Here is a 15131-nt window from a genome sequence, read left to right as displayed (position 1 = left end):
CCAATCATTTGAGTGATTTTCGTGATTTTTTGTCATTTTCTCAATTCTATGAGTGATTCGTAAAGTTTCCTGATATAAGTGATTTCTGAGTGATGTTGAAATTTAATTTCCGGTGGCTTTGTTAGAACCCCTATTTTAGTATTGACATTTCTTTTGTAATTTAGAAAGGGAAAGGGGGGGTAAAATAGACATTTCAAAAGAGGACACCATTGCTCCCCTTCCCTTATGTAATAGAGATAGATACTACTATAACAAGCAAAGATGAATTCCTAGACATAATAGACTCCTATAAAACAAGTAAAACTTTATCAAGTAGGAAACTAAAACCTTGTAAACAGTAAGATTTCTAACAAGACTAGACTTCTAATAAGATTAGACTTTTCATAAGATTAGACTTCTAATTAACATTTAGAATGAGGTTCAGGTGATGGAGTAGTGATATTGTTTTCCATCTCTTATTCCCAAGATTTAGGGATCAAATCTCATGGGACTCATTTGAGTAATTCTCCATATTCTTTCCCTCAAGTGAGTCATCATCTTACCCAAAATTTAACGTTTAGAATTCTAACCACACTATGACTTTGAGAGTTTCATTATAACTTGGAATTTTTACAACAGACCTAATTTCCTTAACATTCTAAGATGCGTATAGTTCTAACAAAAATAGGAATCTACTAACAAGTCCTACTTTAACTAGGACTCTTCAAATTCATGCTTAGCTTATTGCTCGTTTTAACTACCTTGTTGTCCAAGAATTTTCTCGTACTCGCCAAGAAACCATGAACTATGAGGAATAACTTCCCCTTCGATACCATTGTATGCAAACCTAATGTAGTAGTTAATTTTGTATAGTCTATTCACTTAAGTTCGTGCTATTCCTACAGCGAAAAAAGTTATAGTTGGTGTCATATATGTCAATATTTCTAAATGTTTATAAGGTAATTTTTCATGAAATGATTCTTATTATAGATCATTTTTTGAAATTATTTATTAAATTATATTTCAAAAAAATCCAAAAATGAAAATTTTCAATTAATTTGCATGTAGCTAAACAAAGTTTTAAAACTGACAATTTGGCCTCTTGTATAGTAATAAAGATATAAAGTATACAACATCCTGTCAACCAGACCAAAAATAAGTTCTATAGTTTTATTTGTTTTTAAACAAATTTTAAACTTAGTGGTTAAGACTTAAGATTGAAAATCATATCTTATCAACTACAAAAGACATTGGTAAAAGGACTAAAAGGAGTTGGGTAGTACAAAAGAAAGAAAACGGCAGTAGCCAGTAGTAGGACATTACAGTACCAAAGATTTCTGCTTTTCTTTTTAGTTTTTTTCATTATAATTTTATAATCAGCAGTTCAAACTTCGAAAGATTATTCATGGAAAACTTTTGATTGGAACCTTTCTATTTTCTAAGCGCATCTTAGCTGGTAACGAATTAGCGATGGAAACAAAAAGCAAAGCTTTTTACAAAGGCAAAAGGGGAGGCCAGAAAGTTAATATATGACCATTCGAACAAAGTAGACATATGGCCCCAACTCCCGCGGCATCTTATATTTCTTCCATTTTCATGTGACGTCCAAACATAATGGAGCATCTTCTTTTATGAATCATGAGACTATTCAGATCCTAAACACATTTAAATCATTTGTTTGTTGCGCTAATGATGAGATCCAATATATGTTTTAATTTTAGTGACTCGATAAGAATTGAACACTATAATGGTCAACTGCCAATTAATACTTCTACCACTTCTGGATACTTAGTTAAATTTGTCAAATTTGATCATCTGAAAGGCCTGATGTAAAATTTGATATGAGACTCAAATAAAGGCTCGAAGTAAATCTAAAATCCGACAAGGCCTGAACCAATTGTGAGAGAAGGATCATTTCAAATGAAATCCTCAATTAAGTAGGCAATAAATGTTGGAACATTTGTAGGGTAATGGGTTAGATACTCATATGGTTTTATACTAGAAGAGGAGGAGGTTTATAATGCAAAAGATTAGAGTACACAAAGTGGCAAACAAAACAAGAATCCGTGTATATAGCGTCTGACGTTAGCGTCCGTCTAACAAAACAGACGATATACGTCGAATTACCGTCCGATTTACAATCAGACGGTAATTAGCGTCCGCTTATTACCTTTACCGTCCGCTTATGTGGCAGACGCAAATTAGCGTCCGTCAAGCGGACGCTAAAGTCCCCTGGCGGACGCTAATGTCGCGGATATACCAAGAAGAATTTCGACCCTTCCCAAAATATTTCGACTAACCTTCACCAACTCTCATCAACGAAACAAAAACCTAACCTCCCCAATTTCGCCAGCGAACCGCTGCCCTCCTTGTCGCCGGAGACTCCCGCCGGACCCGCGCCGTTGCCGGAAACGCCGCCTTCCGATATCCTGTCTCGCGCCGCCTTCACGTGGCCTCTAAAGACGCCAACTCGCGCCATCTCTCTCTTCTACGGTTAAAGATCCGGATCAGGTACCGCCGCCGCCTCGCCGCTATGCGCGCCGCCGCCGCCGTCTTGTCTCTCTCTTCTATAGTTGTTTAAGGTATGAATTTATACTTTAGTTTTGTTGATTTTTGGCTTAAATTTGTTGTTGTTAATTGGGGTTTTGGTATTTTTGATGTATAGTTGTTGTTGTGTGTGATGATTGTTGTTGTTGTTGTTGTTTTTAATTGTATTGTTATTGTTGTTTAGTGAATTTGTTGTTTTTAATTGTATTGTTGTTGTTGTTTAGTGAATTTGTTGTTGTTATTTTTAATTGTATTGTTGTTGTTGTTTAGTGAATTTGTTGTTGTTTTAATTGTATTGTTGTTGTTGTTTAGTGAATTTGTTGTTGTTGTTAAGTGAATTTGTTGTTGATAATTGAACATGTTAAGTGTTGTTGTTGCTGTTGATAATTAAATATGTTAAGTGTTGTTGTTGATGAAGGAACATGTTTAGTATTGGTGTTGTTCATAAATTGTTTAATTTATTCATAATAATTAGTGAAGTAATGTTATTAATGTTACATGCTTTAGATAAATTGAGTGATTAATTTATTACACGTATATTTAGTTGTATCGAATTGAATTGATTGTTTAGTATAATAGACTTAGTGTATATTTAGTATATGTTCACTATATTTTTGTGAATTTATTTAATATATAGTGTTGTTAATCTTTTGGATTTGTTTAGTAATTCTTAATTATTCATAAATTGTCTAATATTTGTCTACTACATATCTTACGTACTTCCATTAACAAGTAGTGAATATAGTGAATTGATACTTTCTAGTTGTATGTAGAGTTTTAAATTATGAAAAGGAAGGAACGTAGCTGGATGTATAAAAGACTTGATGGGCGTGCCCTTAGAACTGAGTATGTGAAAGGAGTTGATAAGTTCATTGAGTTTTGTTTACAACATCCTCATTTAAATGACGGTGATAAGATAAAATGTCCATGCATGAGGTGTAATAACTTGCGTTATTTGGATGTGGACACGGTCAAAGTACATTTGTACAGTAAGGGTTTTAAACCGAATTACTTTGACTGGTTATGTCATGGTGAACGCTACGGGGTCCTCCTCATCTTCGCTCAGTCAAATCCATATATGGATATGGTTGTGGATGCTTTAGGGAATACTGAAGATCATGCCATGCTTGCCGGTTCAAACTCAGTTGAAGAAGACCGAATGGTGAAGCAAAGAAGTTTTTTGACCTTCTTAAGGCGGCCGAGAATCCCTTGTATGAAGGGAGCAAGATGTCCGTGCTGGAGATGGCTTCTAGAATCATAAGTTTAAAGTGTGAGTATAACCTACCCACAGGTGTGTTGATGGTTTTTTAGTTTATTGAATGAGGTGATACCCAGAACAACAACATGGGAAGAACTTTCTACGACACAAAGAAAGTTCTAAAGGGTTTGGAGCTTCCTCATGAGAGGATACATGCATGTCCTAAAGGTTGTATGTTGTTTTGGAAGGGGATGCTCACTTAGATAAATAGTGTATGCGGTAGTGATCGGTACAAGAAAACTTCTAAGGGCAAACTTATTCCTGCAAAAGTGTTAATGTACTTTCCAATCACACCGAGGTTGCAGAGGTTGTTTGCAGCTAAGAATATCTCTGCGAAAATGACGTGGCATGCCGACAATCCTCGAATGCAGGGTACCTTAGCACATCCAAGTGACAGTGAAGCATGGAAACACTTTGATAGAACCTTTCCCGATTTCGCCGCCGAGGCTCGAAATGTTAGACTCGGGCTGTGCACCATGGATTTTCTCCATATGGTAAGTTTGGAGGGCAATATTCATGCTGGCCAGTTATCCTCACACCATACAATTTGCCTCCATCCATGTGCATGAAGAAACCATTCATGTTTCTTTCTTTGCTCGTTCCGGGACCTAAAAATCCCAAAGGAAACTTGGATGTGTTTATGCAGCCACTAGTTGAAGAATTGAAGCAGTTGTGGCATATTGGGGCTATGACCTATGATGTTTCAAGGAAGCAAAATTTTAACCTTCGAGCATCGCTGCTTTGGACAATTAGTGACTTTCCTGCGTATGGTATGTTCTCCGGATGGTCTACTGCTGGAAAGAAGGCATGTCCTTATTGCATGGATAAAAGCAAGGCATTCTGGCTTGAACATGGGGGTAAAGTGACATGGTTCGATTGTCATCGACAATTTCTTCATTCTGACCACCCATTTCGAAGGAATAAGACTGCTTTTTGTAAGAATAGGGTTGAGAATGGCGTAGCTCCTCACATAATGTCTGGAGAGGAACTGTGGCAGTGCGTGAAGGACTTACCTAAAGCAACTGATGGTCCCGAGGCGCTGAACCGATTGAAGAAGGATAAAAAAGGTTGGTTGAAACAGAATATTTTGTGGGAGCTTCCATATTGGAAAGATTTGATTATCCGTCACAACTTAGATGTCATGCATGTTGAGAAGAATTTTTTCGACCAACTCATTAACACTGTGATGGATGTGAAGGGTCAAACTTCAGACACCCTTAGTGCAAGAAAGGATATGGCACGTGTTTGCAAGCGTCGGGAATTGGAGCTTGTTGATGATGGTGTGGGGAATTTGGCCAAGCCTAAAGCACCTTACACACTCGACAAGGCTCAGAAAAAGGTATTTTGTGAGTGGGTACGTGACTTGAAGTTTCCAGATGGCTTTGCATCGAACTTGAGTAGATGCGTGGATCTTAGTTGTAGTAAATTGCAAGGATTGAAGAGCCATGACTGTCATGTATTCATGGAGAGGCTGTTGCCGGTTGGTCTAAAAGAATTGCTTCCTTTGCATGTTTGGAAGGCGATAACCGAAATAAGTCAATTCTTTCGAGACTTGTGTGCGTCCACAATCAAAGTCAGTGAGATGAAGCGCTTAGAGAACAACATCGCTGAGATCTTATGCAAGTTGGAAAAAATCTTTCCTCCATCATTTTTTAATTCAATGGAGCACTTGCCGGTTCACTTGCCTTATGAAGCAAAAGTTGGTGGCCCCGTCCAGTATAGATGGATGTACCCTTTCGAAAGGTAATTGAATTTGTTTTAAGTGTCATACAATACTGAATTCATACATAAAATGCTAATCCTCACCTTACTGACAGGTTGCTTAACCACTTAAAACGTAAAGTGGGAAACAAAGCACGTGTTGAAGGTTCAATATGCAATGCCTACGTAACTGAGGAGATAGCGAACTTCTGCTCCAACTACTTTCAGCCCGGGTTGACACAAAATCAAGGGACTTAGGAAGAAATGTCAATCCTGATGTCGCTAGCACACATGGTCTTGGTGTCCCCGAGTTGTTAGGGAAGACTGCGGTCGACCGGGAACAGATGGACGTTTGCGATGGTTGCAAGACAAGGAGTACGATCGAGCACATCTTTACGTACTTGCAAACAGTGGCATCTTAAGTGATTATGAAAGGTAATTTGGTGAGAAGTTGTAGACCCATTGTGTTACATTCTACTTGTCCTTTGCCTAACGTGTGTGACATTACTTACTCAAGGCGATTCGAGGATTATATTGTCAATTCAAGACCGAACATTGCTAAGGATGATGTGTGGAGCAAATGCGAAGCCGAGTTCCCTAGTTGGTTCAAGACAAATGTGAGTTTCGTACATTATTTGTTATAACCATTGAGATTCCTTCATGAACTTAGTCCCTAAAATCAGGTCCTTGGTGCCATGACAAGTGACGATGTCACTCGAGCTCTTGCTATGGGTCCTTCCAGACAAGTGAGAACGTGGAATCAGTTCTTTATGAATGGATATAACTTTCATACACAGGAATATGGCAAGAATAAGTCAACTATGAACTATGGTGTATGTGTACAAGCTGCTGATAGAGCTGATTACTTTGGCATTTTGGAGGAGGTTATTGAACTGGTGTACCATGGTAATTTGGCTGTTTATAAGACAATTTTGTTCAAGTGCAATTGGATGGACTCGGACAAGGGTATGAACATTCATGAATGTTACAAACTTGTGGAAGTCAATCACACCAAGAAATACCCAAAATATGATCCGTTTGTATTGTCGTACCAAGTTAGCCAAGTATACTACGCGCCGTATCCCAGTCTAGGAGGGATAAAGTGCAATGGTGGGCTGTGTTTAAAACAAGGCAAGGTCCGAAGTTGATGCCCCGGTTGATTTGGATGTTCTCCAGGAGGAAAGAGTTGATACCGCTGCAGTTCTTTGTGCTCCGGATGAGATACCAGATTATGATGCTGGTGACGACAACAATAATGATGAGATCATGGAATTTGAGGCGCCGAATGAACAAGGAGAACCAAGTGATTATGAAAGCAGCGACGAGACTGGTGATTTGACTGACGATGATGATGACGAGGATGATTTGTTTGATGACGTTTAGTGTATTTTGTTACCTTATGTAGTTTGCTTTTGTTGTAAGACAATATGTTTGTCATTTTATCGCTAGTGCAGACCTCTATGTGTAAGACATATTATTTATTTTTATTATATGTGTTTTGTCATTTAATATGTTTTTAATTTGAAGCTTTTTCCAAATTGATTAATTATGTGATTTTCAATATTTTGTACTATGGTTTTATAATTTGTTTATGATTAATTTCATAGTTTATTGATTATAATATGTGATTACTTTCAAGCTTTTGCAGATGTCATCAGGTACCGGATCCGGAGGTGGTCCTCGTGATGGGGTAGTGGCAGAGAGGGGTGAGCCTCAGCCTGAGCGTGATGGCGAGTTGGAAGGGACGAGGATAATCATGAGGCTGGGGTAGGTTACAAGAAAAAGGAGTTGGATCCCAATGGACTTTGGTAAGTTATATATGAGCGTAATACTTTATTACTTTTAATAGATTTTATTGGTGTTGTTCACTTGGTTTTAATTGCTTTTTATCAGGTTTGAAGACAATGGAGTCATTCGCGACATGACTAAATGCTTCAAGCAACATTTCCATCATCCATGGAGGAACTATTCGCAGGTTGATGACGATACAAAAAACCTTTGGTTCTCTATTTTCAAGGTGAAATCATATTTGTTAAGTTTATAATAAGTAAAAATATTAACTCGTTGTGATTAGTTTTCTTATATATGTAAACTAACCCTTTATACTTAAGTTTATAATATGTAAACTAACCCTTTGTGATTGGTTTGTTATATGCATGTAGGGCACATATAAATGGAGGGAGGAGCTTCAATCTCAAGTGAGGTTACATACGACAGGAAAATGGCCAAAAGGTTGAAAGATAATCACCACTCGATAGTAAAGAAGAAGGGTGGTGTTTGTCCGACATGGTTGTCTCTGAGCATTCACGAGCAGATGATGAAGAATGCTCAAGACAAGGAGTTCAAAGCATGATCTCAGAAGGCTAGCAAGAATCGGCGAGGAGGTGACTTGACCAGCAGCGTACCTCCTTCTCATGTCCAGGGCTCCATTTCCTCAGCAGAACGCGCCAAGAGATTGGTAAGTGTAACTTTTTTGAATACATTTGATCCAGAAACTTGATTTAATTAATGTCTTTGAACGTGTAGGCCGCAAGCGTGGAGGGGGCTGCCTTCGCTGTGGACTTGTTCATGGACACACACATGAGGGATGAGTCTGGAAAGAAGGTGCCGATCAATGACAAAGTCCAAAAAATCAAGGTAATTGAACATGAAACCCAAAAAAGGCTCAAAATGGCTTAGTTTTTCTCATTTTGATTGGCTAAGTGTCTTAAACTTGCTTAAAATCATACAACTAAGTAGTAGAAAGTTTAAATGAGTATTCTAGGACTTGCATGAGCCATTAGAACTTGAAATAGGCATAGAGGTAGGATTATAGGAACATGAAACCCAAAAAAGGGCTCGAAATGGCTTAGTTTATCTCATTTTGATTGGCTAAGTGTCTTAAACTTGCTTAGAATCATACAACCAAGTAATACAAAGTTTAAATGAGTATTCTAGGACTTGCATGAGCTATTAGAACTTGAAATAGGCATAGAGGTAGGATTATATGAACATGAAACCCAAAAATGGCTCGAAATGGCTTAGTTTTCTCATTTTGATTGGCTAAGTGTCTTAAACTTGCTTAGAATATACAACCAAGTAGTAGAAAGTTTAAATGAGTATTTAGGACTTGCATGGTCTATTAGAACATGAAATAGGCATAGAGGTAGGATTATAGGAACATGAAATCCAAAAAAGGGCTCGAAATGGCTTAGTTTATCTCATTTTGATTGGCTAAGTATCTTAAACTTGCTTAGAATCATACAACCAAGTAGTAGATAGTTTAAATGAGTATTCTAGGACTTGCATGAGCTATTAGAACTTGAAATAGGCATAGAGGTAGGATTATATGAACATGAAACCCAAAAATGGCTCGAAATGGCTTAGTTTTCTCATTTTGATTGGCTAAGTGTCTTAAACTTGCTTGAATCATACAACCAAGTAGTAGAAAGTTTAAATGAGTATTCTAGGACTTGCATGAGCTTAGAACTTGAAATAGGCATAGAGGTAGGATTATAGGAACATGAAACCAAAAAAGGCTCGAAATGGCTTAGTTTTCTCATTTTGATTGGCTAAGTGTCTTAAACTTGCTTGAAATACAACCAAGTAGTAGAAAGTTTAAATGAGTATTCTAGGAATTTCATGAGCCATTAGAGCTTGAAATAGGCATAGAGGTAGGATTATAGGAACATGAAATCCAAAAAAGGGCTCGAAATGGCTTAGTTTATCTCATTTTGATTTGTTAAGTGTCTTAAACTGTCTTGAAATCATACAACCAAATAGTAGAAAGTTTAAATGAGTATTCTTGGACTTGCATGAGCCATTAGAACTTGAAATAGGCATAGAGGTAGGATTATAGGAACATGAAACCCAAAAAGGGCTCAAATGGCTTAGTTTTTCATTTTGATTGGCTAAGTGTCTTAAACTTGCTTAGAATCATACAACCAAGTAGTATAGAAGTTTAAATGAGTATTCTAGGACTTGCATGAGCATTAGAACTTGAAATAGGCATAGAGGTAGGATTATAGGAACATGAAACCAAAAAGGCTCGAAATGGCTTAGTTTTCTCATTTTGATTGGCTAAGTGTCTTAAACTTGCTTGAAATATACAACCAAGTAGTAGAAAGTTAAATGAGTATTCTAGACTTGCATGAGCCATTAGAACTTGAATAGGCATAGAGGTAGGATTATAGGAACATGAAACCAAAAAAGGCTCGAAATGGCTTATTTTTCTCATTTTGATTGGCTAAGTGTCTTAAACTTGCTTAGAATCATACAACCAAGTAGTAGAAAGTTTAAATGAGTATTTAGGACTTGCATGAGCATTAGAACTTGAAATAGGCATAGAGGTAGGATTATAGGAACATGAAACCCAAAAAAGGCTCGAAATGGTTAGTTTATCTCATTTTGATTGGCTAAGTGTCTTAAACTTGCTTAGAATCATACAACCAAGTAATACAAAGTTTAAATGAGTATTCTAGGACTTGCATGAGCTATTAGAACTTGAAATAGGCATTGAGGTAGGATTATAGGAACATGAAACCCAAAAATGACTCGAAATGGCTTAGTTTTTCTCATTTTGATTGGCTAAGTGTCTTAAACTTGCTTAAAATAATTCAACCAAGTAGTAGAAAGTTTAAATGAGTATTATAGGACTTGCATGAGCCATTAGAACTTGAAATAGGCATAGAGGTAGGATTATAGGAACATGAAACCAAAAAAAGGCTCGAAATGGCTTAGTTTTTCTCATTTTGATTGGCTAAGTGTCTTAAACTTGCTTGAAATCATACAACCAAGTAGTAGAAAGTTTAAATGAGTATTCTGGACTTGCATGAGCCATTAGAACTTGAAATAGGCATAGAGGTAGGATTATAGGAACATGAAACCCAAAAAAGGCTCGAAATGGCTTAGTTTTCTCATTTTGATTGGCTAAGTGTTTAAACTTGCTTAGAATCATACAACCAAGTAGTAGAAAGTTTAAATGAGTGTTCTAGGACTTGCATGAGCCATTAGAACTTGAAATAGGCATAGAGGTAAGATTATAGGAACATGAAACCCAAAAAATGGCTCGAAATGGCTTAGTTTTTCTCATTTTGATTGGCTAAGTGTCTTAAACTTGCTTAGAATAATACAACCAAGTAGTAGAAAGTTTAAATGAGTATTCTAGGACTTGCATGTGCTATTAGAACTTGAAATAGGCATAGAGGTAGGATTATAGGAACATGAAACCAAAAAAGGCTCGAAATGGCTTAGTTTTCTCATTTTGATTGGCTAAGTTCTTAAACTTGCTTGAATCATACAACCAAGTAGTATAAAGTTTAAATGAGTATTTAGGACTTGCATGAGCATTAGAACTTGAAATAGGCATAGAGGTAGGATTATAGGAACATGAAACCAAAAAAGGCTCGAAATGGCTTAGTTTTTCTCATTTATTGGCTAAGTGTCTTAAACTTGCTTGAAATCATACAACCAAGTAGTAGAAAGTTTAAATGAGTATTCTAGGACTTGCATGAGCATTAGAACTTGAAATAGGCATAGAGGTAGGATTATAGGAACATGAAACCAAAAAAAGGCTCGAAATGGCTTAGTTTTCTCATTTTGATTGGCTAAGTGTCTTAAACTTGCTTGAAATCATACAACCAAGTAGTAGAAAGTTTAAATGAGTATTCTAGGACTTGCATGAGCCATTAGAACTTGAAATAGGCATAGAGGTGTTATAGGACATGAAACCAAAAAAGGCTCGAAATGGCTTAGTTTTCTCATTTTGATTGGTAAGTGTCTTAAACTTGCTTGAATCATACAACCAATAGTAGAAAGTTTAAATGAGTATTCTAGGACTTGCTATGAGCCATTAGAACTTGAAATAGGCATAGAGGAAGGATTATGGAACATGAAACCCAAAAAGGCTCGAAATGGCTTATTTTCTCATTTTGATTGGCTAAGTGTCTTAAACTTGCTTAGAATCATACAACCAAGTAGTAGAAAGTTTAAATGAGTATTCTAGGACTTGCATGAGCATTAGAACTTGAAATAGGCATAGAGGTAGGATTATAGGAACATGAAACCAAAAAAGGCTCGAAATGGCTTAGTTTTCTCATTTTGATTGGCTAAGTGTCTTAAACTTGCTTGAAATCATATAACCAAGTAGTAGAAAGGTTAAATGAGTATTCTAAGACTTGCATGAGGCATTAGAACTTGCAATAGGCATAGAGGTAGGATTATAGGAACATGAAACCCAAAAAGGGCTCGAAATGGCTTAGTTTTTCTCATTTTGATTGGCTAAGTGTCTTAAACTTGCTTAGAATCATACAACCAAGTAGTAGAAAGTTTAAATGAGTATTTTAGGACTTGCATGAGCTATTAGAACTTGAAATAGGCATAGAGGTAGGATTATAGGAACATGAAACCAAAAAAAGGCTCGAAATGGCTTAGTTTTTCTCATTTTGATTGGCTAAGTGTCTTAAACTTGCTTGAAATCATACAACCAAGTAGTAGAAAGTTTAAATGAGTATATTCTAGGACTTGCATGAGCCATTAGAACTTGAAATAGGCATAGAGGTAGGATTATAGGAATATGAAATCCAAAAAAGGGCTCGAAATGGCTTAATTTCTCTCATTTTGATTGGCTAAGTGTCTTAAACTTGCTTGAAATCATACAACCAAGTAGTAGAAAGTTTAAATGAGTATTCTAGGACTTGCATGATCCATTATAACTTGAAATAGTCATAGAGGTAGGATTATAGGAACATGAAACCCAAAAAAGGCTCGAAATGGCTTAATTTTTCTCATTTTCATTGGCTAAGTGTCTTAAACTTGCTTAATCCATTCTTGCAGGAAAGTTATGACAAAACTCTTGCTCAATGTGAAGAAAGAGGTGAAACCATGGCCCCGAACCAGATTTTCTTTGAGACTGTTGGTGGCAGAAAGAAAGGGTGGGTTCCTAGTTTGGGGACGAGTGCAGACCTCTATATTGAGAGGTCTTCGAGGGGAGGAGGTAGTTCATCCTCCAGTTGCTCTCCTTCCATGTTTTCTCAGTTGACTGAGAAGTTTGAGGCAGAAGGAGAGAGAAGAGGAACGCATCGCCAGGCAAAAGGAAAGAGAGGAGGATCGCAGGGTGTATGATGAGTACCTGGCGCAGATGAGGGCCACTATGGAGACATACAACCAGATGATGAGCCAGTGTGGTGGTTCATTCCCCTCTACCGGGCCTCGAGACCCCCCCCAGCGGCGGTGGTGATGCGTGTGCGACTTAGGATCCTAAATTAGCTTACACTATCTATCTTGTTTATATTTCGGGACGTGAAAACATATAATTTAGTTAAAACCGTTAACTTATGTTTATGTATGTATGAATTTATATTTAATGCAAACAGGTCATTAATGCAGAATTCGGCGCATTAGCGGACAGCTTGAGTATATATTTTGTTGGAAAACGAAACAGGTTAAAAACTATTCAAATACAATTAGCATTGTAATAAAAAAAAGAAAAGGGAAATTAGCGTCCGCCTATGAAGTTAACGTCCGCTAAAGTAATTTGAACCATGCAAGAGGTCGAGGAATTAGCGACCGTTATTTAAACTTAGCGTCCGTAAAGCTTGACGCAAAATAGCGTCCGCTGGGACGGACGCTAACTAGCGTCCGCCACACAAACGGACGCTATTTTGCGTCAGGCTTTTGTGCAGACGTGAATTTAGTAAAAGCGGTCGCTAATATTTAGCGTCCATCAGTCGGACGCTAATCCAGCCATTAGCGACCAAGTGTTTTTCATCGGCTCTTTAGCGTCCGTTGGCGGACGCTAAATTATTTACCGTCCGTCCCCGCTTTTTTACCGTCCGATTTTGTCAGACGCTAGACCCCAACATTCTTGTTGTGAAAATCACGTTGAAAACAAGGGGAAAAACAAAAGCTGGTCGCGGGTCGCGACCTGGGGGCCTTCGCGAGTCGCGACAGGTGTCGCGAGTCGCGACCTTCTTTGCGAGTCGCGACCTGTCTTCTGCCTTGGAACACAAAAAGATGCCTTGACGGTTTTTTAGCCGTTGTGATGTGTACGGTTTCATTTTAATGGCTTTTAGGGTCCTTTAATCAGTGGATTAAAGGTCTTTGATTAGTGATTAAGATGGGGGTTATGAAAGTAACCACTCTAATCTATGAAGGGTATATTTCCTATATAACCTTTGTGATTCCTATGAGTGAGGGGTTAGAAGAAAATTAGAATTTTGTATACTCTATAATCTTCTTGCTTTGCTTAAGAGAAACCTTGCAAACTTCTCTTGAGTGTTCTTCACAAACACAAAACACAAGTTCTTGTTGATTCACTTAGAAGATCATCTAAGTGGATTGTTCTCTCCATTGTATCTTATTAGTTATTTCGTGGTAACCCGGTGATCCTAGAGGGGCAAAATTAAACTAATAGGAAAGCGTAGTTTCCGTGCCTTGGAGTGGGGTATCCAGTTCTCTCATTGATCACGCCTAACAATAAATTCAAAAAAGATGAGAGAATAATTACATGAGCTAATGTCCCCTCCTCCGTTAGTAGCATGTTAGCATGTGGGCCTCCGTACATACGATTCCGAACATATAAGAAGGAATTATAGTTGTATTAGCCTCCAAGTACAATTGATGCAAGTCAACTATCTTAATTTGTTTCTTAGGGTCATTGCGTGGTTTTAGTTTACTCTCGTAGTGAAGGTTTTATATGTAATTAAATGCCTTTAAATTGTTAGTTAGAGTAGTTGAGTTGTTTAGTTTAATGAATGGTGTGTAAAAGGGTCCGAAAATTTGATACTAGTTTGATACTTAAAAGTCTTAGTTGGCATGAGTTGTAAATAAGGCAAGTAGAGAAGAATCTTTCTAATGAGTCTAAGAGTGAGCGACAAGCAAGGAGACTTCTCCTTGTTGTTTGTCGTGTGATCGAATTTGGTAAGAATAAAGGAAAGTTTTGCATATCTTTCATAAATTTAGTTATTTTGTAATTTTAGGCTAGATTCTAGGCTAATTTGAGAGAAAAGTTTCTTTTTGTCTCTGTTGTATTATGGTGAGCAAGGGTTTCTTGCTCATTCTATAAATAATACACACCTAGCCTCCTAAAGAGCTATAATTGATTTTGATAATTGTGGCCGTTACTTATTTCGGTTGTTAACCAAAAAATAATACTTGTTGCGACTTGTATTCCTCTTATGATTGTAATTAGCAAGAGACCCTCTAATTTTTGCAAGAATCAAGAGTACTATCCTTGTTTTTACCCCTTATTTTCATAATTCTTTCACAAAAAGATCATAAAAACATAACTTAAATATTAGAGTAAACTTTGTAAAGTTTTACCCACGCTCCTTCCCAGCACATTCAACAACATATTTTGTTGGCTAAGACTCCAACCCTCTAAAATTTGGATTCATGAAGATCTAGTAAAAGCTTTCACATAATCTTTCAATTGCTATAAAAAATCGAACTTTTGACCCATTTCAAATTCACTACTCACCGAGAAAGTATTATCGCATCTCCATGTTATCCATGCATTAATCATCCTTTGATCCAACTCGTCAACCTCGTTGAAGTACTATGACAGAGCACCTTCTCTAATTTCCCAACTTATAATCATTTGGAGCAGATCCATAATTTACCACTTGATCTTGGACCTGTGGAGTACACAATATAGACACATCATCAG

This window comes from Beta vulgaris, chromosome 4 (genome assembly GCF_026745355.1).
Source record: "Beta vulgaris subsp. vulgaris cultivar EL10 chromosome 4, EL10.2, whole genome shotgun sequence".
In the NCBI taxonomy this organism is placed as follows: domain Eukaryota; kingdom Viridiplantae; phylum Streptophyta; class Magnoliopsida; order Caryophyllales; family Amaranthaceae; genus Beta; species Beta vulgaris.
The sequence above is the reverse complement of the archived record's forward strand: the minus strand, read 5'-3'. Positions refer to the sequence as shown.